Source organism: Canis lupus, chromosome 34 (genome assembly GCF_003254725.2).
Source record: "Canis lupus dingo isolate Sandy chromosome 34, ASM325472v2, whole genome shotgun sequence".
NCBI classification, from domain to species: domain Eukaryota; kingdom Metazoa; phylum Chordata; class Mammalia; order Carnivora; family Canidae; genus Canis; species Canis lupus.
In genome coordinates, this window is record NC_064276.1 from 39,579,426 (window position 1) to 39,599,019 (window position 19,594).

The window sequence follows — 19,594 nt, forward strand, 5'->3', positions numbered from 1 at the left end:
TTGGTAATATTGTGTGAGAAATGATGATGTGTACTTTCTTTAATGGATATGGGACATGAAGCAGAGTGAGGAGTATAGGGTAATTTGAATAGTTCCATTATGGGCAAAGTTAATATTATTGAATTAACCAAATTGGGCATTGAGCTGAAGAAAGTGATAGAGTTTAGCATCGAACATGCGGAATTTTGGATACTTCGTGCATCTAGACAAATCTGTCATGGTGGCAGTTGGATACACGATTGGAGCTCAGGAAGAAATAGAATCCAAGGCATTAGCTGATGTAATAACGACTTATCACATGTAGCTTTAAATTAAAAAATAAATTAAATAAAACCAGAACTTAATTTCCTCAATATCATTAGCCACAATTCACATGTTTAGTAACCACATATGACTAAGGGTTGCATAGGATGGCGCAGATCATAGAACATTTTCATCATTACCGATGGTGCAAGAATGTTGCCCTGACAATATTCATGCAGAGGAGCAAGAGTGACAGGGAGAGGACAAATGACCCAGGCTAGAATGGTTTATGGGATCCATTGGAAAAGACACATTATAAGAAAGAGGAAGTGTTCAAAGGCATATTTCCCCACAACCTCACACCGTTAAGATGGCTATTATTAAAAACAAAACAAAACAAAGAATAACAAGTGTTGACAAGGATGTAGAGAAATTGAAACCCCTGTGCACTGTCCGTGGGAATATAAAATGGTGTAGCTGCTGTGGAAAACTATGGCAGTTCCTCAGAACATTACAAATAGAATTATATGATCTACCAATTCCACTTCTGGGTAAATACCCACAGAATTGAAAGTGGAGTCTTGAAAACATATTTGTATACCCACGTTGATAACAGTATTACTCACAATAGCAAAACATGCACACATCCCCGGTGTCCGTGGAGGGATAAATGGATACGTAAAATGGGGTGTATACATACGATGGAATATTGTTCAGCCTTAAAAAGGAGGGAGATTTTGACACAGACTACAACATGGGTGAAACTTGAAGAGTTTCACCCATGTTGAAATAAGCCAATAACAAATTGACAAATTCTATATGTTTCCATGTATATGATGTACTTGAAGTAATTGAAACCAAGGAGGAAAAAAAAAACATAGATTGGAGGTTGGGGTAGGAATGGGACATTTTTATTTAATGGGTATAGAGTTTCAGTTTTACACCTTGTAACTTGCACAAGGCATAAGAGTTCCAGAGACGGATATTGGTCCTGGTTACACATTAGGAGCGTATTTCATACCACTCAATCATACTTAAAAATGACTGGTGGCAAATTTTATGTTATGTGTATTTTACCACAATATTTAAAAATCCAGGAAAAAAGTGTATTTGCCTGGTCAACTGGTCACTGTAACTTCTGAACCAATTGTTTGGAATTTTAGAATTATTTTTTTCTCTTCATTTATGCCCAATCCTCAGTTCTTTGCCATTATCCATAGAGTTCACATGACTTGTCAACCATTTCTTTGGTCTACATTTTTTTTTTTTTTTAGATTTCATTTTTTTTATTATTAGAGAGAGAGAGAGAGAGAAAGAGAGAGAGAGAGAACAAACGGGAAGGAAGGGGTAGAAGCAGAGGGAGAAACAGTCTCCTAGCTGAGCAGGGAGCCCAACAGCATCAGGAGCATGAAGCCATGAGGCTCGATCCCAGGACCCTGAGACCATGACCTGAGCCGAAGGCAGACGCTTAACCGACTGAGCCACCCGGGCGCCCCTGCTCTACTTTTAATTGATGTAACACCCTGTATTTATTTTATATCCTTTTGGATTTAATATATTTTATTAGCATTTTCTTGATGAATTTTCACCATAATCCACACTCAATAAATGATGATTGATAACCCTTTTTAAACAACACACTATAGATATGTTGAAAAGGAAAGGGCTTAAAATCAAGTGTCAATATATAGCATTTGGGGAAGGAGAGGAAAGATGCTATCTATTGCATTATTGAATTAATTGTACTTTTCCTCCGGAACCCCAAATGCTCTATATTATACTTTAAAATCTCTGAGTATGAATGATACATCCAGGAAAATGAAAAGTACCTTACACATGTGGTACCATGGAAACTAGCAAATGACCTAATTCTGCAGGTGAGCTCCCTTAAGAAATACCAATTACTAGTCATATCATTGTTTTTTTCCATCTAATTTAAGAAAAAAAATATTTCTTTAATTATTGTAGGATATGCAATATTAATACATTTTTAGTACAGGGGTTTTAAAATACTGTTTTTAAATGTATATGCAGTTCTTCCTTTTCTTATATAATGTCAAAATAGAGATCTTTTATAAAATTATTTGGATATTGCAATATTCCAAAGAGAAAAATAATAGGAATAATATAGTATTCATTCCTATTATGCGTGTGGAGAAAGTATCGCAGTGAGATTAAATTGCAGAATAAGGCAGCATTTGTATAAAGCCTGGAAGTCAGGACTAGTGATTCTTATATAGTTTGTATTCTAACAAAGTAGTTATAGTTGCCCTTACTTATAGCTATAAATTTTAACTCAATTTTGCAGTGGTGTGAATAAAGGCAAGTGGTGGTGTCTTCAATAATGGAAAACATTTAAATAATTCTAATTTTTAACCGTTTCAGCTGATATTAGTTACATTTAGAGGTAATAACCAGAATGACTTTGACTAATACAGTTATATCCTGCTAATTTATTTTAAACACATAATTTGCAAAATATGAATCTGTGATTATTTTTAAATGTCACTAATAAATTATGTTCGTACCAGTTGTTGTGATATTAAGATTCTCAGAGCATGGCAACTGAAAACAATCCGCTAAAAGAATCTGTTGATTTTATAACGATAGGACACAAAGGCAGACTAAAATACAGAAGGATTTTATGTCTCTGGAGATGTCATTCTAAGCTATTGCTTAAAAATCATAGCATAGTAGCCCTTATGTAAAGTCAGAGAAAAAGGAAGAGACCGGATATCTTTTATTCAGTTTCATGAATCCCACAGCCATGTATTCGTGAGCTAATAGATTTCTGGTACAGTTCTTTAAATGCTTAAAAACCTGGCTCCGATTTCTAATCTGAATGAGCAAATCTGAGTGTCTTCCAAGTATCTTTAATGTTGATATATTATTTGGATGAAATATGAGAATACTGTATTCTATTTAGCAAAGCAAGTATAATGATAGGCTTTAATCAGACTTGTACATTTGAGGTTATTTTGAAGCTGTGAGATTTAAGAGTTTTGTTATTTTAAAAAATACTTTGAAATTTTTTTCCTGTTATATCAAATTGTTGTTACTAGATGCAAGATGTCTCCGTAGGGATCTACACTGTGTTTCATGACATGAGCTAAACCAGAAAATATCCCAAATATGTATTTTCAATGCAGAGATTGTACTTTGTGATAAAGAATGTTGGTTGGGGCTACTCAAGGGAAATGATGGGATATTAAAACCAACCTTGTAGGCTTTGAAAAGGAAATTTTATAGGTGTGCATTTTCTTCATAAATGTATAATTAAACTCAATATCTTCATTTACTGAAATTGGAAATGGTGCTGACTATATTTTCTCTTGCCTAGAGAGGTTTGGTTTATTGTTTTTCATTATATGGCACAAGTATTACAGTTTCTAAAGGCATACCTTATGCTATAAGTTTCTCTTTTTTGTCTTTGTTTTTGTTACTCAAAAGCAAATTGTTACACAATAGACACCTGTCAAATCTGACACCCTTTTTAAAGGGTAGTTCATCATCAAAATAGATATTTCTGTCTCATCAAATTAAGAGAGTTAATATTGCACATTAAGAGAAGGAGAAAAGCTGTGATTCTCTTAGCATACATTTTTTCTTCAATATATACACTGACTGATTTTAACACGTATTTATTGCAGAACATAAATATGCTAATGATATAAATCAGGATAGGAAGCTCTATGATCACCTATAAATAATACGGCAATCTTATAAAGACACAGTCAACCTACTTTGGAAAGTTTTCATGTGTGATGCAGGAAATGATGATAGCCTCGTCCCATAAAGTAACACTTCTGAATTTTGTCTGAGCTAAATACATCCTTCTTATTTCTGGTAAATGTCAATAAATTGAAAGTGAATTTTAATGTCAATTTCTTCATTTGCCCCTCACTTTGAACATGAGATTCTTTGTCTTTTCACACCCTTTCTCAAACAATATCATCCTTGAAGTGATGCAGAAGTACAGAGGCAAAGGACAATCCAGTCAATGGATAACAGATTAGCTCTAGGTAGGCAGGTCAAATGTCCTCCCAAAAACTGTTGTTGAAATAAAGCCTCTGTATAATAAGAAGATTTAAAAGCCCCAGGCAATAACCACTTATTAAAAAAAATCAAATATAAGACAACAAACCAGAAGAATCTGAGCAGTCTTTCCGAGTCTATTTTAATGGACTTTGATCATGATGCTCACGCGACCTGGGGATGGTAACCATTGTCCCCATGTGTTATGATAAAAAAAAGATCCCCTTACACACACAGACACACACATACACACCCATCATGTGGTATGAATGAATCAATGATACAAATTTTCAGTGCTCGTTACTCTCCATATTATTCCTTGAAAAACTCTGGATTTATATATATATATGCATGCCTGTATGTCCTCTTTTCCAAGACAGTCTGAATATCATCCTGTTTTTGTTTGTTTGTTTTTAAATCATCCTTGGACCTATGTAGTCTGCAGCTATTGGTGTAATACTGAAAATACTTAAAAGTTGCAGTTTTTCTGTCATTTAGTAGCCAGCGTTTTAATTATGCAGTGTCTCTCAAAGAGTTCACAGCAATTGATGTTTTAGGATAGAATGAATGTATTCCACAAATACTAATACTTTAACAATATTAAATTGAATTTTAGGAACCGGGTGAGAATTGGATTTGAATAAATCAAACAGATTTTTGTTTGAAGGGCAAATAAAACTTTTGTTTGTGATAGAATAATATTTAGTTAGACTTAATTATGATTTATTTACTAATATATCTATTTGATATTATAAGCTAAGGTTTAGGAATGAATTACATTTAAAATTATAGTGTTCTTGACCATTAGTGGAGGCTCAAATAGTAATAATTCCACTTTCTAAAATAAAATAATGAACAGTCATAATTATGTTTTCTAGTTGTCAAGAGAAAGAATTATGACCCTTATCATTACTGACTTTTAAGATAGCTAGGAAGAAGGTAATCCATTTTAGAAATATTTTCTTCAAAAGTGAAAAAAGTCCCTACCAATTAGGATATTGCGTTTGTCATTAATAAAGAACTACATGCAGACTTGTTCAATAAAAAGAAAATAATTCTATTTTTCTCATGTAATTAAAGAGGCATGCTTCAGGAGTGGCTCAAACGCAGCACTTGATCTACTTCTCTATTATCCTCTTAGTTCTACCCTTCTCTCTGTTGGGCATTTCACCAGCGGAATTCCCCCATTGTAGAAAATGCTCGGAGCAGTCCCTAGAATCTTATCTGTACCTAATTCTGTCAAAGCAAGAGAAGATCTGTCCTCTGGTGACTTTCTCAGAAGAGCAATACCGCTGATTTCTATAAAGCCCCAGCAAAACGGACCCTCATCTTATCACTCTGAACTGGCATCATGCTTATTTTGAGTCTTTTCTTGTGACCAGGGAAATAATTGTGCTGATTGGGTTATGCCTGACTTCCTTATGTGAAAAAGAAAGTAAAGTTGTTATAAACCCTGGTTTGGAAGAAAGACACCAAGCAAGATCAAGAAATTGTGGCTCATCATAACTTCTTTGATTAATAATCTTGGCTAATTCAGATTAGTGATAGCCCGATTGAAGGAGGGTATGAAGACAGAGAGATATGTCAGAATGAAAACACTAAGTGACTGGGAACATGGGACCACATAGTAAAAGCATGAATAAGAGACTGATGAGAATCTTAGAGAACAGAATTATTTCAGAGTAGGAAAAACTATATTTTTTATGTCAGATGACTTGGGGAAATAATAAAGGGATTTTAAAGCAAAAAAAAAAAAGATTACTGCTTTTTTAATATAACACGGACTTTTTTGAACATCTCTACATGATATATTTTCTATCAGTCAAATATTCAAAAAAGGAGTTACAGTATTCAGAAGAACAAAGGTGTATTTGATTTTGAAGAATAAGTAAAGACATGTGTTAGCTGGGTTTTAAGTTTTACAAATTTTGACTGGTAATGAAGAGAAGCCAAGTTCCCTCTTCCTCATCCACATTGGTAGGTATAATTGTAATTTATTTTTATTACTGTAAAACATTCTGTTGTGTAGATATACGGAAGGTTATATACTGCTTCACTGTTGATGGCTATTTCATTTGTTTCCAGCAACTATTAAGAACGTTTTGTACAAGTCTCCTTCTATAAGAGTTTCTCTAAGATATATACCAAGGGATGGAATTACAGACTCATGTTTAAGCCTATTAGGTAATGCTAAATTGCTGGGATAATTGACTGTCAAGTCCCCCCAAAACCACCAGAATAGTCTACTGATTAAGCAAAAGTTATTACATTGACTTCACAAAGAGAGGACAACAACTTGACTGAATCTTAGTCATATTTCAGAAAGGAATATCCTGGAGGAAATATTAATAGAAGATTTGAGTGTCTAGACTTAAATTTTAAGGTGAGCGTTCTAATTCAGAGAAATAATTTTAATGGGAAAAATTCATGACGATAGATTAAGGATGGTGGACACAATAACGGGAAGACTATTTTATAAACGAGTTGTTTGTCCAAGTGAGCAGCAGATTACCCAGGGAAGTTTGTGTTTGCATGGAAGAGTAGGCTATTTGTCTGGACATGTTGGTTTGTAGAAATTTCTTGACACAATGAAGTTATTTATTAGCTTAAAGTCTTCATAAACAAATTTTTTTTGGAATAAATAGTTATGTTGACACAAGTGACTAGTTTCCAGTGCTGTTAAGCTAAGTGGACTCATGTAGTATCAATTCATGGAGGCATGTATGACAATTTCCTTTAATATCATCTTCTACCAAACTTGATAGTTTTTAATTTTTGCTAATAGGATATATGCAATTGTGGTTGAAGTTCTACACCTTTCTCTGATTGCTAATGAAATTGAGTGTTCAATTGAGTGTATTGGCAGTTTGGGTTTTCTCTGTAGTTTGGGTTTTCTAGATGTTTGTGCATATGTTTTTTAAGCACCTGTTAGTTGCCAAATTTAATTTTTTTTTATTGGATTGTTTATCTTTTTTATTGACTCATGGGAGATATTTCTTTATTCTGGCCATGAACTTGTAAGATTTATGTGTTGTAAATATCTTCTCCCAGATTTTGACTTTTATTTCCACTCTTTTTTATTGTATCTTTTAATGAACAGTTCTTATTTCAGTGTAATCTAATTTAACAATTTTTTTTTATGTTTAGTGTCTTCAGCATTTTAAGAAGTTCTTCCATAACCCAAGACAATATTTTTATGCTACTTTATAAATCTTTATAATTTTTTCTTTAACATTTTAATTTTTAATCTACCATGATGATGATTATTATTTAGTTAGGGGTGTAATTTTCTATTTTCTATTTTTCTATTTTCTTCCTAATTTATTGAGAATACTATCCTTCCTTACTATGTACCATAAAACTGTTTTGTCAAGTTTCTACACATGTATAGGTTTGTTTCTGGGCTCTTAATTCTATTCCAGTCTATTCACCATTGATGTACAAACATATGTCTTTAAAATAAATCTTCCTATGTGGTAGTTCATGGTCCTTACTTAATTCTTCTGTAAGAATATCTTGACTGTTCTTGCCCTTTGTTCTTCAATATAAATGTGAAAATTAACTTGTCAGGTTCTCAAAAACCTTGTTGGAATATCAATTGGAAATGAAGACACTCTCTACTTTTTAAATAAATATTTCCTGTTCCAGAATGGTTGACTCTTCTCAAAAGGTTATTCTATTACTAGCATCAAATGTAGTAATGGCAAGAGTAATGTAAATAACTAAATATCCTAGTTTTGCAGCTTAATAGTGCTGAAAATATCCTCAAAAGCCTTTAAACAACTCATTTTATAGGTAATTAACTGCTACCCATAGATGCGAAGGTCAAAATTACAGCAAGGTCCTGGAATAGAGTCCCTCGTCAAGCTCCCTGCTCAGCAGGAGAGTCTACTTCTTCCTCTCCCTCTCCCTCTTCTTCTGCTCATTGTCTCTTGCACACACATGCTCTCTCTCTCTCTCTCAAATAAATCAATAAATATATATATATATACTATACATATTTTAAATATATATATATATATATGGGGCACCTGGGTGGCTCAGGTGGTCAAGCATCTGCCTTTGGCTCAGGTCATGATTCCAGAATCCTGGGATGGAGCCCCTGAGCTCATCAGGAGGTCTGCTTCTCCCTCTGCCTCTCACCCCACTCGTACTCTCTCTCTGTCTCGCAAATAAATAAATAAAAATCTTTAAAAAAATAGGACTCAGACTAAGCTCCAATCTCTTTCATCCTTATAAAATATTTACTCAACATCTCTATTTAAGAATATAGTCCAGGGATATGATGATCCCTTACAGTCCAGGGATATGATGATAAGCAACATAAGAAAGTCTACTGGCCTGTATTTCACTGTATCATACTGCCTTACATGCCTAAAAACTTAAAAAAGCCATTAGGCAAATCCCCCCACCCCACCCCACAACACTGATTTGATGAAGAAAATAGGCCGGTTGTCCTGTCATTAGTTTTACCTTCTGGATATGTGGTGTCATTTAACATATTCCTCTATCCCCTGAATAGCCTGTGAACTAGAAGTTAAATTTTAAGGTCTGATCATATGTTAATATTAAGCTTTTCTGGCTAGAATACAACATTAATGATATATGCATCATATTGTATTCCATCAGATGCACTTCTTACCTAGTAGAAATATCATCAATGATTCTAAGATTTATCATTTGATGAGGATAATGAGATTCTGATCTCTTCATTGAATAGTGATGTTTTCCTTTGTTACTAGAAAATTGTATCTATGATGTTAGTTTAGCACAGTCAAGTGTTCAATTTCCCATTATAATAGTCATGAAAAACTAGGTTACACTGCAGTAATAATCCCAAAATCTCACTGGCTTAAAATGGAAAAAAAAAATTCTTATTCATTCAAATTCTGCAACTTTCCACTGTAGAGTGACTCAGAATTATATCTGCATATCAGTGCACTCTTTGTAATCACCAAGGCAGGGAAAAAATGAAATGGACAAGTGTGGAGTGGCTCTTCCGCGTTTCTGCCCATAAGTTACCCTTGCTTTCATGCCTGTACCAAGTCACAGGACTATGCCTAACCTTGAGGGACTGGGAAAGTTATGACCACCATGCATCTTGAAAGAGAAGGAACATAAACAGTGGTAATCAGCACAAATTGCATTTGTTAGCCACTAACCTAATAGCTTTATGATAATCTATGATTCTCATCCGAATCACTAGTTTTACTAAAGATTGTAAGATGATAATTTTCTAATTTTATTATTTATTTTGCCTTTATTAACAAATATTCTTACATAAAACTATTTGGTTAACAGTGAATTGTTTCTATTAAAAGGCAGATTACATGTTTAATTAATTTTCTCTACTAATAATTGTCATGGAGTTGATATAATAGCTGCTTCACATGGTAATAATAAATGCTTTTGATGCTTTCCCCTTGCAGTGTTTTTATATATTAAGTCAATTTTCATAGAATCAATGATCTCCATCAATTAAAATCATTTGTGTTCGATGTTCAGATTATCCCAACTTTGATAAAATTCTTACAAGTTTTGTCCTATAATTTTTTGACATGACTACATCAATCTTTGACAGCTTCCTTGATTTTTGGCACAAGATTTTTGAGACTTGCTTTGTCCTTTCCCTTCCCATGATCTCGAATAAGCCATTTCTCCAATAATATCTTGTTTCCTTTAATGGAGAATGGTAGAAGAGGGTGGTACCTGGCCACTAAAGGTGTTCATGAGGATGATATTACATTTGGAACTTAAATTGGGAGAACTAGAAAATACATACTTAAAAAAATTACATAGCCCCCTTGATCTAAATATTTCAGTGTTTGGGGGGATCTGAGTGGTTCAATCCGTTGAGTGTTGGACTCTTGATTTCAGCTCAGGTCATGATCTCAGGGTTGTGAGATCAAGCCCCACATCTGGCTCCATGCTCAGTGGGGGAATCTCCTTAAGATTCTCTCTCTCTCTCTCCCTTTGCCCCTCTCCCTGCTCTCTCTCTCTCTCAAATAAATAATCTTTAAAAAAAATAAACTGCAGTGTTTTACTTAACTTTTTTTCTTTTACACCCAAAATTACAATTAATGGCATTGCTTTACTTCTAAAATTCTTTTGTTACTTCTAAAATTCTTAATCATGAAAGCCTACATCTACAATCTCAAAGTAGACCTATATATACTACAGTAATCACTTAAGATTGTCTTGTGAAAGAATGAAAGAGAATCTAGAGTCAATTAGTTTTTGAAAAGACTGCATATCATATACACACTACTACATAGTCACAAAGCATATTATTAAATCAGAGACTTGTAAAAACTGTGACTCAATGATGCCTACTTAACTTTGTTTAGACCAGTATTATCGAAATGGAAGTAGATGTTCATGGCACATATTTTGGGAAATACTAGTGTAAAGTAACGTTTAAGGATCAAGGCTCTCCTGCACAATTCAGTCTTTACACAGAGTTAAGATCTTCTATTATTATACATAATCTCAGATGTCTTATAAACACATCAAAATGAAATCCTCTACCTAGTAATTTTCAGAAATATTTTTTATTCCAGAAAAAAAAACAATAAAAATTCTCTTAGATTGAATAAGTGATTATAAAATAAGGCTTTTTGAATTCTGTAGTGAAAAGATACTATAAATAGATGTTAATATAGTTTTCTGTATCTTTGAACAGATTTTTTTAAAAAAACAACTGATGGTAAATTATTTGTAATTTTATTGATAGAAAAATTGTTTCAGTGTAATAAATTTTTAATCCATAGCTATGACTTGATCTTGTATGAAATGTTGGTTTTCTATATTTCAATTGACGTGTGATTCTGTTCTCCTATTAAAGAAATATTATCTGAAGAAGGTCATAAATATGGTTGTATATATAAATGCAAACATTCATATAAAATGAATGCTTTTACCTCCATTTAGAATCTCCACAAAAGAGGGCTCCTGATTGGTGTATCCGTTTAAGTTTCCAACTCTTAGTTTTGACTAGGTGGTGGTATCAGGATTGTGAGATCGAGCCCCGAATCAGACTTCTTGCCCAGTGAAGAGTCTGCTTCAGACTCTCTCTCTGTCCCCCTCCCTGCTGTACACTCTCTCTCTCTTTCTCTCTCTCAAATAAGTAAATCTTAAAAAAAAAAAGAATCTCCACAAAGGATATACAATATGTATTTTTTATCATACATTTGAAATATCAACCTTAAAAATTTCATTACACATATTTTTATGTTTATAAAATGCTATTTGGTTCTATAAAATCGTCATTGAAAATCTTCAAAATTTATGTTGATACATTTTGTGCTTTAAGGCAATTGAAACTTAAGGTTATTTTAATGTAAATGTGTATTTTGCATATAAATTATTGGAAATTCAAAATGCAAATCAACATACAAGTTATCATTGATGTGATAGAGCATGTGCACCTTGAAAATTATTTTTTTAATTATTTCTATATGGCTGACATGCATGGCATAAAAGAAAGGAAATACCTTTCTTTAGAGTATCATTTAATCTCTCAAATAATAAACTTTATGGAAAAAGGAAAATTTATTAATTTCATTTGTCAGTTGAATTCTTTATTAATATATAGATGTTCATAATTTCCTTTTGGACCATAACTATTATATTCAGATTATTTTCCCTGTTTTTTCTTAATCTCAATTAAATTCATTTTGAATCTTTGATTATAGAATTTCATCCATTCTAACTTTCAAAAAAAGTTCCTCTTCCTTAGAAAGAGGAATCGTTTGTGAGGAGTAAGCTCTAACAGGCAACTTTTGTTTGGTGTGTTTGCTATCCATTTTTATTTATTATTTTTATTATTATATTAATATATATATATTATTTATTCACATTTATTTTGCTATTGTTTTTCACTGGAAAGTACAATGATTTCAAGTAATGTTTTTGTAGCGCTTTGCCCTGTGTAAATTTATCTAAGTAAGATGAACTTTAGCAGCATTTAGATTACCGTCCACAGAGGACTTCTTCAACAGTTACTATGGCATCATGGCAGAAAGAACGTCTCTAGTCAGCAGTTCTCATTTCTTATGCTTGTTACTGCTCTGTATTTATTATCTTTGGATTTCCCTTAGAGAAATCAGAAACAAAACAATTAGTTTATAATGTTGATTTGATCTCGTTCTAGCGTCCCCTCAGTAGAGTCTTGTAACATTCAGCACAAAATGGTGAACCCTCAGGCCATGTTTTGTGTTTCTGTTCTTTCTCCTGCTGGGTTGTCATACCCCGTTTCACACGACTAGGGATTTAGTACATTTGCTTTAGATACTTTACTAAGAGAAAATCAGAATCAAAGCCTGGGTGGAGGTGGAGCAAAGGACCACACCTGTTTATAGTAAGTAGGTTCCACTTTGTTTTCATTTCCACTGTCTTATGTCCAGAGAATGGTGATGGTTTCTCACACCTCACTATTTTTCCTGGTTTTCTCACTTCTAAGAAACAGGCAAAAAAAATGCAAACAGCAGGATTCTTTTGGGAGTATTTATTAGATAACTAAACTGGATAATGTATGTAGAAGTTCATGGCATGAGTGTACTCAATATATAAAAAACTATTTTTAAGAACTAGATATTATCTGAGTCTAAAATACACAGCTAAGGAAGAGCTTGGAGCCGTAGTAGTCTTGTTGGCAACAGTTCAAATTCAGATAATTTTCTTTTTCTTAATTTCTTCCATATTTTAATTATTATTGAATTATAAAACATACTTTGCTTTTGACCATGCACCAGTGTCACGTTCATTTTTGACTTTTATACTTTGCCAGCAAATGCTTCCAAAGTATTTACTTCAACTGACTACTCTTTTAATTTTACTCTTGGATATCTAGTCGAATCCATATGTACTCCAGAGGACTTTTCTTAGATCCAAACACTTTTTATTTCAAAAACATCATTACTAAGCCTCCCTGTATCTCATGAAAGCAGTGCAGCTTAAAAAAATAACATTATTTTCTCTCTATGAATTCCAATTCCTAAAATAATAAGGTTAAGCTTTATTTTTCCAATAATAAGAATCAAATACTTTGCCTAGGGTCACTTGTCTTCTCTCTTTATATCTTCAGTTGTCCCTTTTGGAAATTAGTTACAAGTATTTAATTCAGGAATAAAAAATTAAGTGTTTTTAATGCTAATGAATACATCTGTCCTGCCAAAGTAACTTGCTATTGGCTACAGAGCTAATTCTTTTGGCAGAAGCTTGATTCTTATTGTTTGCATATAATTAGTCAGTTGGATGCCTGTGAGAACAAGATAATTTCTAGAAAAAAAAATCTACAAATGGACCACAATGGCAGATATGGCATCAGGAATTTATTTCAGCCTCTTAACTCACTATAATCTGTTTTCCAACCTCAGCACCATCATTTCTTCAATCCACAACTGCTTGTTGTGCTTTATAATTAAGGATATGAGAGAAATACAAGAAAGAAATTGTATGATAGAATCTAGTTACTCATATTTCAGAGGAAGTTCCAGACTCCAAACCTCCACTAGTTTTTTGAGAGATCTTCAGTGAAGAAAGATTCTTCCCTGGAACTCTGATACCTTGCAAGCTCTCAACTGTCCCATTTGTGTCCCTGAATAAATTGTTGGTGTATATATTAGCCTGCTTAGGCTTTCCTTTACATGTGGAATCTAAAAAATGAAACAAACAGTAAAATCAAAGGCAGAAACACACATAAATACAGAGAACAGACTAATGGTTGCCAGGGGGGAGAGGATTTAAGGGGATGAACATAATGAGTGAGGAGGAGTGGGGGACACAGGCTTCCAGTTGTGGAATGAATAAGTCACAGGGCGGAAAGGTACAGCGCAGGGAATATAATCAATGGCATTGTAATAGCATTGTGTGGGGACAGGTGGCACGCTTGTGATGAGCATAGCATAACACATAGACTTGTCGAATCACTGTAGTGTACACCGGAAACTAATGTAGTTTTTATTCTTTTCTGTCTGACTTATTTCATTTAGCATGATGCCCTCAAGGTCTATCCATGGAATTGCAAAGGGAAAGATTTCATTCTTTTTATGGATGAAATGTTCCATTGTATATGTATATGTATATGTATATGTATATGTATATGTATATGTATAGCACTTTTTCTTTATCCATTCATCCATTGATAGATATTTAGATTGTTTCCACATCATAGTTATTGTAAATAATGATGTAGTGAACATGGGGATGCCTGTATATCTTTTCCAATTAGTGTTTTCATTTTTGGAGGATGAATATCCAGGAATGGAATTGCTGAATCATATAGTAGTTCTTTTTCTAATTTTCTGAGGAAACACCATATTAGGTTCCACAGTAGCTGCACTGATTTACACCCCCACTAACAATGTGCAAGGGTTCCCTTTTCTCCACATTTTTGCTGACGCTTGTTATTTCTCGTCTTTTTGAAAACACCCATTCTAACAGGTAGGAGGTGATATCTCATTGTGGTTTTGATTTGCATTTCCCAGTGATTAGTGGTATCAAGTACCCTTTCATGTACCTGTTGAGCATTTGAATGTCCTTGGAAAAGTGTCTATTCAGATCCACTGCCCATTTTTTTAATTGGATGGTTTGGTTTTTGGCTACTGAGTTGTATATGTTCTTTGTTTGTTTTGAATACTAACCACTTATCAGATATATGATTTGCAAATATTCTCCCCCCATTCAGTCGGCTGCTTTTTCATTTTGTTGATGATTTGGTTTCTCTTCTTTTAAGGATGCTCATGTTATCTAACTAGGAACATAAGTTTATGACCTCATTTAAGCTGAATTACTTCCTTAGAGGTCCCATAACCAAATGCAGGTATGCTGGGGGATTAAAGCTTCAACATAGGAAACGAGGAGAAACACAACCATTGAGTCTTCAATAGTGTGCTTAGCATCTAAATTCTAGATATTCAAAGAAGATCTATTCATATTAGTAGGTGAGTTTGAAATATTTAACCCCAAAGATAAAAATCAAAGCTCTTTCAATGTAAAATGGTATGGCTACTTTGGAAAACAGTTTGGTAATTTCTTAAAATATTAAACATAAGTTTACCTTATGATTCAATAATTCCACTACTAGGTATCTACCCATGAAAAATGAAAACTATGTCTACATAAATAGAGGTGTATGAATATTTATAGCAGATTATTCAGAATAACTCCATACTATAAGCGATCCAGATTTCCATCAGTTTGGCAAATGGATAAATAAAATGGGGTACATCCATACAAGTAAATACTATTCAGTATAAAAGGAATGAACTACTAATATATGCTTCAACATAGATGAACCTCAAAAGCGTTATGCTAAGTCAAAAAAAAAGTCATCTGCAAAAAGCTAAATGAAAACAAATGCAAAGCTACAAAATATGTACGCTTGTATTTATATGAAGTGTTCAGAAAACAAATGTATAGAAATAAATTAGAGGTTGCCTAGCATAGGAGCAGGACTGATTACAAATGAGACTCCAAGGAATTATGGGGGGGTTATGGAAATATAAAATTGGATTGTGAGGGTGGATTCACAGCTCTATAAATTTACTTAAAATCATGGAATATAATTGCAATGGGTGAATTTTTAAAAATTAAGGTTCTCTCATATAAAGTATGTGTCCCTGTTTCATTCAAACACAAGCAAGTCAAAATCTTGCTGGTTTTCAGTAAGATTCCTTTCTATTATCCCCCTGAAATGAGCTTTGATTTCTGGAACTTGTCTCTGTGTTGTCTCTAACTGCTTTCAGGGAAGAATTCTCATCTCTAAATATGACTTTACCCAAAAGGACTTAAATTTCTTAGTATTTCTTTACATGAAACATTTTTCTCTTCTCTCCTCAAATATCTTTGACTTCCAGATCACCCGACAGATACACTATAAAATGGAACATTTATGAGAAAGTGGATACTGCAGCATGGTATAGATCAAAATGTCTGGGCTGTAGGAATAAGAAACTCCTGGTTCTACTTCATGCTAGCTGAGTGAGCCTATCTAGGTTTCCTATCTTCTCTGAGTTTATCTCCTCACTGCTAAAATATGGACGTCCTCAGCAGGATTGTTGGGAATACAAATGAAAAATTAAGGTAGAGGATTTTACTGCAATGTCTGTAACATTGCTTATAAAGCCTTTGAGTATTAGATGTGTTTTCTTTCGTTCCTGGAAAATGTTTCTTTAATATATTTTACAATTCATACATTTCGTTAATTCAGATTACACTGTCTTAGTTAATGGGATTTCTCTCCATAATTGAAGAAAATTATTGAATCAGTGACAAAGTACAGTTGACACAATCAACAAGAAAACTCGTTATTTTGAGTATAATGAGCTCATCAAAATAACTTTCAAGGGCAATGTAAGAAGGCAGCTCTTGTCAAATATTTGTCATATGATTTAAGTCTTTTTATTCAATGTTATGGGCTTGAACAAACCTATAACATTTAGTGATTAAATGATGTAATCTACTAACATGAGCCTTTGTGGGAAGTGACTGGTTGGTTTCACTCCTAATTCATTTTAGAGAGGTTCTTATCATAGCTAATCCAGAGGAAAAGAGAGTTCAGAGGAATCCTATTATTTAGAGATAGAAGCAGCAGCAGTCACTTGGGATTTATAGAAACATCATAGCAGAAGTAGGGATCTAAATATTGTTAAGAGTTTATATAAGTCCTTCACCATAACCCACTAGATCATTTTCAGATATGAATATGTTTTAATCCCTTCAGTAGTGGAAGACTAACCTTGCCATGATGCATATTTTTGAAATGTTTCCAGTCCATTTCTTAGCATCTCAGCTAAAGCTCTGTAATATGTTCAGGTTCTAGTTTATCACATTCTTAACTTTGTATCAATGTTAAATATGAGTCCTTCAGCAAGTTAAGTTTCCTATGACTGCACAACCAATGTATGCAATTTATTTTCTACTCAATAGATTTTTAAATGCCTTGTGCAAAGCCAAGCAAGCAAATAAAAATAAAAGAGAAGCCTGCTCTTGAGAAGCAAAACTTCTTTCTGAGTATTGACAGCCATATTTGCTCATGACATAAAAGCCTTATTACCCTCAAAGTTCACGGTTCATGAATAGAAACAGTGTGATGAGATGCTGTACCTCAAATTTCAATGTTCTAGTCTATGTTTCTTTTTTTATTCTAATAGTCTAATAAGAAAATAAGGATAGTTATATAACTGAGTAGAAAATAAGGATAGTTATATAACTGCTTACGCTTAAAAGCATTTTTAAAGAGTTAATTAACTTTAACGAGTTCCCACTACCATGAAAAATAAAGCTTAGGTTCTTTAATATTCCTTTTTCAGATATCAACATGAATTTTAATTATTTATGTGAATAGGTAGTAAGGAAAAAGCCAATGCTAGGATGGATGAAATGTTTAAAACATCGTTCTTTATTTTGCATATGAGCTTAAATTGGAGAAGATCTTTAAGATTTGTTGGCAGCAACGTTCCTCAACCTCAATACAGCCAGATACTAACCCGATATGGGAGCTTTGGACTTCACAGATGAAATAAACTGCTAAAATATGCCATAGTGTTAATATATCAATGCTTATATTTTTTCATCTTTGAGATGAAAAAAAATCATCTCTAGACTGTGGCTTTATATGTGATTGTAAAGATGTGATCTATCTGAGATATATATGTGTGTGTGTGTATATATATATATATATATATATATATATATATATGATTTTTTATGGTGTTATGCACTTAAAATGTGGATTTTTTTTATTCCTGGATATCTGTCAGGAGTAGATATGTGAAAAATATTTTTTCCACAGACTTTTAGAGTTGTGATCTTAACTCAAGAGGACATGGAGAATTATAGTCTTATATCAAGTATCACAATCATTAGTATCAATACTTGTGAGAAAGCTCATAGTCAAACTCCTACCATTCTCACTCCTGGGAAGCAAAAGGAAAAGAAAAGGAAAGAAAAAAAAGTATTTTATTGAAAGAAAGGCCATAATTTTAATTTATGATGCTGCTTTTCAGTATTTCATTGGCTCATATATCTCCAAATGTCTTTGCTACCTGGAGTTAGCCAAACAGTGCTAAATTATTATAATATTTTTGTGTGTTTCTTCCTAAATAATGAAGAACAAATACACTCTTATAGTCTTGGATTGCATGATATGTTCTTTGTGATTGCTGAAATTGTCTTTGAAAATCACTGGAAAACCACTTTTAAAAATTACAGAAACATTCATCAGCAAGAGAGATTTCTTCTTACCCCATCAGAATGTAGCAATACTTCAGAGTTAAGTATTATGAGACAAAGAGCACTGCAGTTGTATTAAAAAAATAAAAATAAAAAGCCCTTTTAAAGTGTCAGATCAGATTTCCATATTGCTTTAGATTGCCATTATTTTCCTATTTTCTATTTTCAAGATTTGGCTATTGCCTGCTATAGATGCTGGAATTTACTGTTGGTTGCCTGTGGAAGGAAAATTAATATGAAAAGGAAAGAAAATAATATGTCTTTTGTGTGTCTTAAAAGGCTCGCTACTGGCATTTTTATGTCTGTTGAAAGGAGCTTTAGAAATTGTCCATTCCAAACCCCTAATTTTACTTATAAGGTGGCTGAGATACAGACTTTTGAAATGGCTTGTCTGAAGTCATTTGGCCAAAGTTGCAAAACCACTTTAATACTATAACCAAGTTTCAACTCCCAAAATACAGTCAGCATATTATTAACTATTCAATGTGCTGCTAAGCCTTCTCAGCCTAAATATCAGATGAGAGACTTCTCTTTAGAGGTAGTAACCATCTGAGAGTTTGACTGCCATGTCTTTTGTTTCCTACCAAAATTATGAATCAGAGTCAGGCATGGTCTAGTTTTTCAAGGGAATAGGAATAGAAATTCAGAGACATCTAATTCAGACTGAAGGAAATAAATATAATATATATATATTAGTATATATATATTATAGATTTATATATAATATAATATTAATAAATATATATATATATATTTTTTCTGGTCAGAGTCAGGCCCTCTTGCTTCCTCGTTCTGTGCCCCACCAGAATTCCAGGATTCTGAGTATGTGTTAAAGAGCATTGTCTTTATGAACGTACTATTCATATAAATGTTTCTCTGAATTTTTTAAAAAATGGAATACTAAATAGCTCATATGAGATCTAATCACTAAACTGTGTACTAAGATCAACTTCAGGTCTTCAAACATAAGTATTGGGAAATAAAAAGTAAAAGGAGCATTCTATTTCTGTTGTAGGATTTTTATCACAGAAGCATAGAATTTTTATTTTACTATTTAATATTCACCTAATTTTCTGAATGA

General features: G+C 33.0%; 1 protein-coding gene across 5 annotated transcripts in view; it reads left to right on the top strand.

The window, feature by feature from the left end:
- NAALADL2 (N-acetylated alpha-linked acidic dipeptidase like 2) overlaps positions 1-19,594 on the top strand; it is a 1,264,638-nt gene that overhangs the window by 1,125,305 nt on the left and 119,739 nt on the right. The window lies entirely within an intron of this gene.